We start from the raw sequence: 8,246 nt of genomic DNA, 5'->3' as shown, positions 1-8,246 counted from the left end.
CGTTCGAACACCCTGTGAAACCGATTTAAAACAGAAAATAGGGAGTGAGAGAGAACCCACAAAATCACAAAGGCAGGTTGTGAAATTGAGCTGATTGAATCTGGTCATTTGTTGGGCCGGCTCTGGGACAAAGTGACCATGAAAACTGCTGGATTGTCATAAAAACCCAACTGGCCTCTTTGGGAGGAGAAAGAAAGAGGCGAAGAGGGATTTTCTATATCTACAAGACATAGCGAGAGAGTAGTTGGCAAAGCAAATTTGATCTGAGCTTCATCAACAGTAATATTGATACTGAAACTATGCTTCCGGTGGCAATGGTTAGCACTGCTGCCTCACAGCGCCAGGGACCCGGATTCAATTGCGGCCTTGGTGACTGTGTGGAGTTTGCACTTTCTCCTCGTGTCTGCGTGGGTTTCCACCCGGTGCTCAGGTTTCGTCCAATATTCCAAAGAAGGGAAAGTTAGGTGGATTGGCCTTGATAAATAGCCCCTTAAGTGTCCAGGGATGTGCAGGTTAGGTGGGGCTATGGGGTTACAGGGACAGGGTGTGGGCCTAGGCAGGCTGCCCTTTCAGAGAATCAGTGCAGATTCGATGGGCCGAATGGACTCCTTCTGCACTGTAGGAATTCTATGGTTCTAATTCTAATCAATTAATCTTTCTAAAGCTCTTGTCACCACTCTTCAGGAAGGATGTGAAGGTTCTTGGAGAAGATGCAGAGGAGATTTACCAGAATGGTTCCAGCAAAGGAGGTTGAGGGGAGATTTGATTCAGGTGCACAAGGTTATGCCAGGATTTGATCGGGTGGACAAAGAAACTCTGTTTCCATTCACTGATCGTACAAGCAGCCGGGTCACAGATTTAAATTTTTGGGTAAAATCTGGATTGAACGATACAAGATCCGGAGGGGTCTTGACAGGGTGGATGTGGAGAGGATGTTTCCTCTTGTAGGAGAATCTGTTGCAAAGTGAGGGGTTACCCATTTCAGATGGGGATAAAGATTTGTTTTTTCTCTTGAGGGTTGCAAGACAGGGGGTGGCACAGTGCTTAGCACTGCTGCCTCACAGCACCAGGGACCCGGGTTCAATTCCCACTCTGACTGTGTGGAGTTTGCACTTTCTTCCCGTGTCTGTGTGGGTTTCCTCCGGGTGCTCCGGTTTATTCCCACAGTTCAAAGATGTGCAGGTGAGGTTGAATTGGTTTGGATTGTATTCGCTGGAGTTCTGAAGAATGAGGGGGGATCTCATAGAAACCTATAAAAAGTGGGTGGCGCAGTGGTTGGCACTGCTGCCTTATGTCACCGAGGGCCCGGGTTCGATCCCGGCCCCGGGTCACTGTCTGTCTGGATTTTTCACATTCTCGCTGTGTTTGCGTGGGTCTCACCCCCACAAATCCAAAGATGTGCGGATTAGGTGGATTGGACACGCTAAATTGCCCATTAATTGGAAAAAATGAATTGGGCACTCTAAATTTATTTTAAAAAAGGACAGTGATTGACTGTCAGGCAAACAACCTTTATCCCATTTTCAATATTTTTATATCCGCTGAAGAGAAATGTTCAAAAATATTTTTTACTGTCCCAATGATTTTCCAGACACCCAGGTATGAATCTCACCAAGGCAGAAGGCAAAATTTGAATTCATTGAAAGTTTACTGATGACCATGAAGCCATTGTTGGTTGTTGCAAAGACCCATCTGGTTCACTCCTGTCCTTCAGTGAAGGAAATCTTCTATCCTTACCTGGTCTGGCCTACATGTGACTCCAGATCCACAGTCAGCTGGTTGGCTCTTGAAATGCTCTCTGAGATGCACTCAGTTCAAGGGCAATTAGGGCTGGGCAGTGAATGCTGGCCCAGCCAGCGACACCCACATCCCGAGAATGAATAGAAAAGAAAATCTGCCATCCTTACCTGGTCTGGCCGACACAATTCCAAACCACTCTTTAACTCTTTAAATGCCTTCTCATCCAATGGAAACATCTTCCACTTGTCTATCACATCAAACCTTTTCATAATCTTACAGGATCAGGCCATCCTTTATTCCCCTTTCCAGAGAAAAGGTTATGCCCTGTCCAATCCCTTTTGCCAGGTATAACCTGCCAGTTCAGGCATAATTTAAATATATTTGCCTGCATCTTCTCCAGTCCTTCTAGGTCCATTTTGTGATGTGGAGACTTTACTTAATCTGAGCAGCAAACTCACTGTTGTCCTCAAATGCCTGTATGTTGCAGAATTTTAATCATTTCACCATTAGCTGAATGTAAGATGGGACAGAAGAAGCAGATCCAACGAGTCTGTAACACTGTAGAACATCTACAAACTTGCCTCTTCCCCTCACTGCTAAACAGTTGACTTTTTCACTCTTAGCCTGTCAGCTATGGTATTAAGAATAATGTGTCAGAGAAAGACTGGATTTCAGCTCGATGACACTCGGCCAGACTAAATTTTCGTTCACAGGGTTGTGGAGCTAATGTCTCCATGTCATAAAATGGATCTGGAAGGACTGGGAAAGTATTCCAGAATGATGCCTGAACAAGCAGGTTACAGCCAGCAAGAAATGCAGAGGCTCAATGAGCCATATGGTCTCCACCCGCTTCCATTACTTGTGTTCTTGTGAACATCACTGTAAACATTTCCATGCAGACACAACAGATGCAACAACCACCAGTTCATCGCCATCCTTCCCATATTCCAGGATTCCAAACACACTTTCCAGGTGACAATGATTTACTTGTACTTCTTGCTATCCAGTGTTGTGTATTCACTGCTCCCGATTTGGTCTCCCCTACACTGAGGAGATTAAATCTGTATTGGGTGACTGTGGAACATCACCATTCAGTCTGCAAGCATAATCCTGAGCTTCTGATCATTTTAATTCCCCGCTCCATTCCCACTCTGCCCTCGGCCTCCTGCACTGCTCCAATAAAGCTCAAAGGAAACTCGAGGAACAGAACCTCATCCTTGATCAGGCAATTCCTGACCTTCCAGACACAACATTCATTTCAGTGATTTCAGATTATTTTTTTTTAGAACAGTACAGCACAGAACAGGCCCTTCGGCCCTCGATGTTGTGCCGAGCAATGATCACCGTACTCAAGCCCACGTATCCACCCTATACCAGTAACCCAACAACCCCCATGAACCTTATTTTTTAGGACACTAAGGGCAATTTAGCCTGGCCAATCCATCTAACCCGCACATCTTTGGACTGTGGGAGGAAACCGGAGCACCAGGAGGAAACCCACGCACACACGGGGAGGACGTGCAGACTCCACACAGACAGTGACCCAGCCGGGAATCGAACCTGGGACCCTAGAGCTGTGAAGCATTGATGCTAACCACCATGCTACCGTGCTGCCCAATCATCTCTCTGATATTTTTAGACAGTTGGTGCTGGTAATGGTTCTGCTGTTGCCATTTATACCTGACCTGGACCTGTCTTTTATTTCTTCTCTTGTCCTATTAGTTTATTTACTTATCTCATTGTCACCCAGTGTTGTTTTGCACCATTATCCCCTTTGTCATTTAATCACTTCAGCCTTACATCCTCCCAAACTGTCCCCCTCTGAAATGGCCCAGCAAGCCACTCAGTTCCAGGGCAATTAGGGGTGGGCAACAAATGCCGGCTCAGCCAGCGACCCCCACATCTCAAAACACATAAAGGAAAGTTGGCAGCTAGAAAGGCAAATGCAATGTTCGCATTCATTTCAAGAGAGCTACAATACACGATGAATGGGGATGAGAAACATATCAGCCATGATCGAATGGCAGAGCAAACTCGAAAACTCGATGGGCTGAATGGCCGAATTCTGCTTCTCTATCTTTTATTAATGAAATGAAAATCGCTTATTGTCACGAGTAGGCTTCAATGAAGTTACTGTGAAAAGCCCCTAGTCGCCACATTCCGGCGCCTGTCCGGGGAGAGGATCTCACAGAAACATTTGTAAAACATTTGTTGGAATCCATCCCAGACCTGGATCCAGATCAATTGATTCTTGGAGGTGACTTCAATTGTGTTCTGGATCCTAAATGGACTGGTCCAAGCTGATTCAACCACAACAAAAACATGAAAAAGGAATGAAACCAGACTGACCACCCGGCATCGACCCAGGCACCAGAAACAACAACGGCAAACCCAGCAAAAGATTTTTATAAACTGTTCCCATCAGTAGATTGTAAAAGGGACACAGATTTAAGATTGTGAACAAGATCTACAGGGGCGACAGGAGGTAGACATTTTATACAGTGAGTGATAACGATATGGAACTCAATGCTTACACACAAAGGTCGATAATCTCCAGATCCTGGAAACTCGAATTTGATGTGAGGATTGGTTGTGAGTTTCCTGTCTGCGAATCCCTTTCTGAGCCCCTGTGAAAGAAGTTTACAAAGGCATCACTGTCAGTCCAGAAATGTAATTCAAGAAAGATAAACATTTCTCCTGGTTTGAGTTTGAGTTTGCTATGTGTAAATCCTCCCCTCCTAATCCCCTGTAAAAGGAGTTTCCAAAATTAATCACTGTCAGTCCAGGATAGAAATTCAGAACATTCTGCCCTCCTGCTCCCTGGTCCAGGATGGCTGCTCATGCACCCCGCTGCACACTGACCCTCTTATCATCAGCAGTCCCTTGATTTGATGGTGATATCTACTCGGGGTTGTGAGTTTCTGCCCTGGGTCTTCATGTGGCTGAACAGAGCCACAGAGCTTTGGACACATGGGACAGGATATCCTATGAGACAGTGAAATCTGGAGAGCAGGATTGGCTTCCTTTTCTTTCCATCTCTGCCACCGCTTTGCATCATCAATAAGACATTGGGACTGAAAGACTAATCCAGTTTGATGGACAAGTTGTCTCCATTCTGAACAATGGGGAACAAGCCCCTCCCAAAGGGGATAATGGTGCAAAACAACACTGGGTGACAATGAGATAAGTAAATAAGAAACATCGCCCCGACAAAGATGCCAAACGTGCATGCGCCCTGATGCACATCCAATAAAGATGGCGGCCGTTAACCCGAGCCGAACATGAGGAGCTGCAGCTCCGCTCGGTACAAACTGGGTCCCGGAATCTCTTTTCCGAGGTTTGCAGCTTACAATAGCTTTATACAATGTTTCCGCCCACCCCTGCGATCTCTTGCTCCCTGTATATTGTTAAACGCCTCTCACCGATTTAGAATTGATGCAGAACGAAGAATTTGACACTCATCCAAAACTTCATTCACTGTAGCGGTGTGAACGGAGAATTCTGGCCGATGTTTCTGTCAGGATATTGCTGGAGTAAAAGAAAAGTTCGAATTTGAATTGTATTTTTGTGTTTGTATTGAGATCTTCTTTCTCCAATATAATATAGTTAATTTTTCTTTGATTCTTAGTATTAAAAGTTAGGGCAGCGCCGCAGCACAGTTGCTTCACAGCTCCAGGTTCGATTCCCGGCTTGGGTCATTGTCTGTACATCCTCCCCGGGTCTCTGTGGGTTTCATCCGGGTGCTCCGGTTTCCTCCCACAGTCCAAAGATGTGCAGTTTAGGTGGATTGGTCATGATCAATTGCCCTTATTGTCCAAGCTACTGGGTTACGGGGTTAGGGTGGAGGCGTGGCCTTGAGTCGGGTTCTCTTTCTAGGGTTAGGTACTTTTTGGCGCAGCCATTTGGGCGCGGCCGTTTTGGCGCCAACCCGTTTTGGCGCCGGACGTTTTGGCGCCAAAATAACATTTCTTTATTATTAGCCTCAGGTGAGTTGGCTGGTGCGGGTGCGTTGAGTTGGGTGCTGGTGCTTTCTATCACCATCTGTTTATATATTGGCGTTATATATTGGCATTATTGACGTTTTGGCACCAAAATAACATTTCTTTATTTGTGAATTAGCCTCAGTTGAGTTGGCTGCTGGTGCGGGTGCGTTGAGTTGGCTGCTGGTGCGTTCTATCACCATCTTTTTATATATTTTGTAACTAAACCAATTCGCATACCCATATGATGGCTGAGGCAGTATCAACGAAACGTGGTAAAGAAAAATTTGTTCATAACGGATTCCTTTACGTCTTTGACAAAACAAGCAAAGGTAACTTTAGTTTTTAACTAAATGAACAATTACCAAATGAACTAAACTAAAGGTTTTTTAACTTTAGTTTTTAACTAAATGAACTAATTTAAGGTTTTTAACTAAATGAACTAATTTAAGTTTTTTAACTAAATGAACTAATTTAAGGTTTTTAATTTACAATAAAGATAAAAGAATACGTGAAAGTGTTCTTAAATTTGAAAATTTGAGTACTTGAGGAGCCTTGCTCATAATTACCAAATGAACTAAACTAAAGGTTTTTTAACTTTAGTTTTTAACTAAATGAACTAATTTAAGGTTTTTAATTTACAATAAAGATAAAAGAATACATGAAAGTGTTCTTAAATTTGTAAATTTGAGTACTTGAGGAGCCTTGCTCATAATCACCAAATGAACTAAACTAAATGAACTAATTTAAGGTTTTCTGTCGTCTGCGCCCAAGCGGCCGCGCCAAATTGGCTGCGCCCAATTGTCCCATGGCGCCCAAATGGCTGCGTCCAAACGGCATTGTGACGGTTACAGATGGAGAGCAGCCGCAGGCTCAGGTTGACTCGTTGATTGTGAACACATCATTGGATCCAATGTAGAATCATAGAATCCCTACACTGCTGAAGGAGGCCATTCGGCCCAGTGAATCTGCACCGCCCCTCATTCACTCCGATTGGTTGGAGGACCAGCAGCTCCAGGTCAATCCTCCAGTCTCGCCCCTCCTCTTCCCATTGGTCCAGAGCTGCCGTCAATCACCCGGGCATTGTGACGGTTTCAGGTGGCGAGAACGGTCACAGGCTCAGGCTGACTGGCCAATAATAACAGAGTCTCACCGGGATCCTGAAGCACCGCTAATCAAAAATGGCGGCCGTGGAACTGGGCCTGACACCCGATAAATGCTCCGCAGCTACAAATGCGGGATTTGCAGGGTCTCATTCCGGCCTTGTGACCAGCAGGGGGTGTTTATGAAGCCTTCACTCCCTCCCCACCCCAACTCCCGGCTCCATTCCTCCCTCCGCCTCACCGACTCTCACCGCCCCAAACGGCCGCCCCCGCACTCGCAGAACTCCGAGCAAAGTGGCACTGCGCATGCTCGATTCACCCAGCACTGCGACTGCGCACTGGGCTCCTGTGGAGTGATTCGGGCACATTCACAGCCGCAGTGAATGTTGGGTAATAGCCACACCATTGAAACCCCAAACTGTAAATAAAAAATAACTTGGTTACCAATTGATAAAAATAATCAAACAAATTATTGTCAATGGGTAATCTGCTATTCACAATTTTTCAAAATGATTAAATACTGCTGTCCTGTGGAACAAGGGCAGCACGGTAGCATGGTAGTTAGCATAAATGCTTCACAGCTCCAGGGTCCCAGGTTCGATTCCCGGGTGGGTCACTGTCTGTGCGGAGTCTGCACGTCCTCCCCGTGTGTGCGTGGGTTTCCTCCGGGTGCTCCGGTTTCCTTCCACAGTCCAAAGATGTGCGGGTTAGGTGGATTGGCCATGCTAAATTGCCCGTAGTGTCCTAAAATGTAAGGTTAAGGGGGGGGGGGTTGTTGGGTTACGGGTATAGGGTGGATACGTGGGTTTGAGTAGGGTGATCATTGCTCGGCACAACATCGAGGGCCGAAGGGCCTGTTCTGTGCTGTACTGTTCTATGTTCTATGTTCTAATGCAGAACCTAAGGTTTTTTTCCCTAATGGATCCTTCCTCTCTTCTCCACAGAAGATGCAAACTCTTACTGGGTTCAATCCCAGAATCAGTAATTCCTCTATCTTCTTCCCTCTTTCTCGTGATACTGAATGTTCAATGTTTTCTAGAATGATCCAGCACAGATGTCACTCGGCACACCATGTCTATACTGACCCTGTACAAGAGCTGCCACTTTTCCTGGTTAAATTCCATTTGCCATTGTTCTGCCCGTATGACCCACCCATCTGTATCATCATGTAATTTAAGGCTTTTCTCCTCGTTAGTTACCACACCAACAATTTTCCATCTGCAAACTTATCGATCGGACCTTAACATATTTCAAGACATCGATTTTATATATAATTACTATTGGTGACTGAGGATGCACCGGATCTCCATCAGCACCTGAACCTGTGCTTCCTTCCTTCGAGAGCTTTAATAACTCTGGATAATCAATGCTGAAAAAGCTGGGGCGGAATTCTCCGCCACCCGGGAATCAGCGGGGGCGGGAA

General features: G+C 45.6%; 1 long non-coding RNA gene across 1 annotated transcript; it reads right to left on the bottom strand.

Moving 5' to 3' along the window:
• Positions 1-4,128: 4,128 nt before the first annotated feature.
• On the bottom strand, positions 4,129-7,048 carry LOC119959547. Its single transcript, XR_005459223.1, has 3 exons — positions 6,657-7,048; positions 5,163-5,268; positions 4,129-4,367 (listed from the first exon to the last, which is right to left on the bottom strand). It is a non-coding gene; the product is annotated as an uncharacterized LOC119959547 (long non-coding RNA).
• Between the last annotated feature and the right edge of the window lie 1,198 nt (positions 7,049-8,246).

The sequence above is a fragment of the Scyliorhinus canicula genome, unplaced genomic scaffold, assembly GCF_902713615.1.
Source record: "Scyliorhinus canicula unplaced genomic scaffold, sScyCan1.1, whole genome shotgun sequence".
Classification (NCBI taxonomy): domain Eukaryota; kingdom Metazoa; phylum Chordata; class Chondrichthyes; order Carcharhiniformes; family Scyliorhinidae; genus Scyliorhinus; species Scyliorhinus canicula.
Note: the sequence above shows the minus strand (reverse complement) of the source record. Positions and strands in the feature narration are given on the sequence as shown.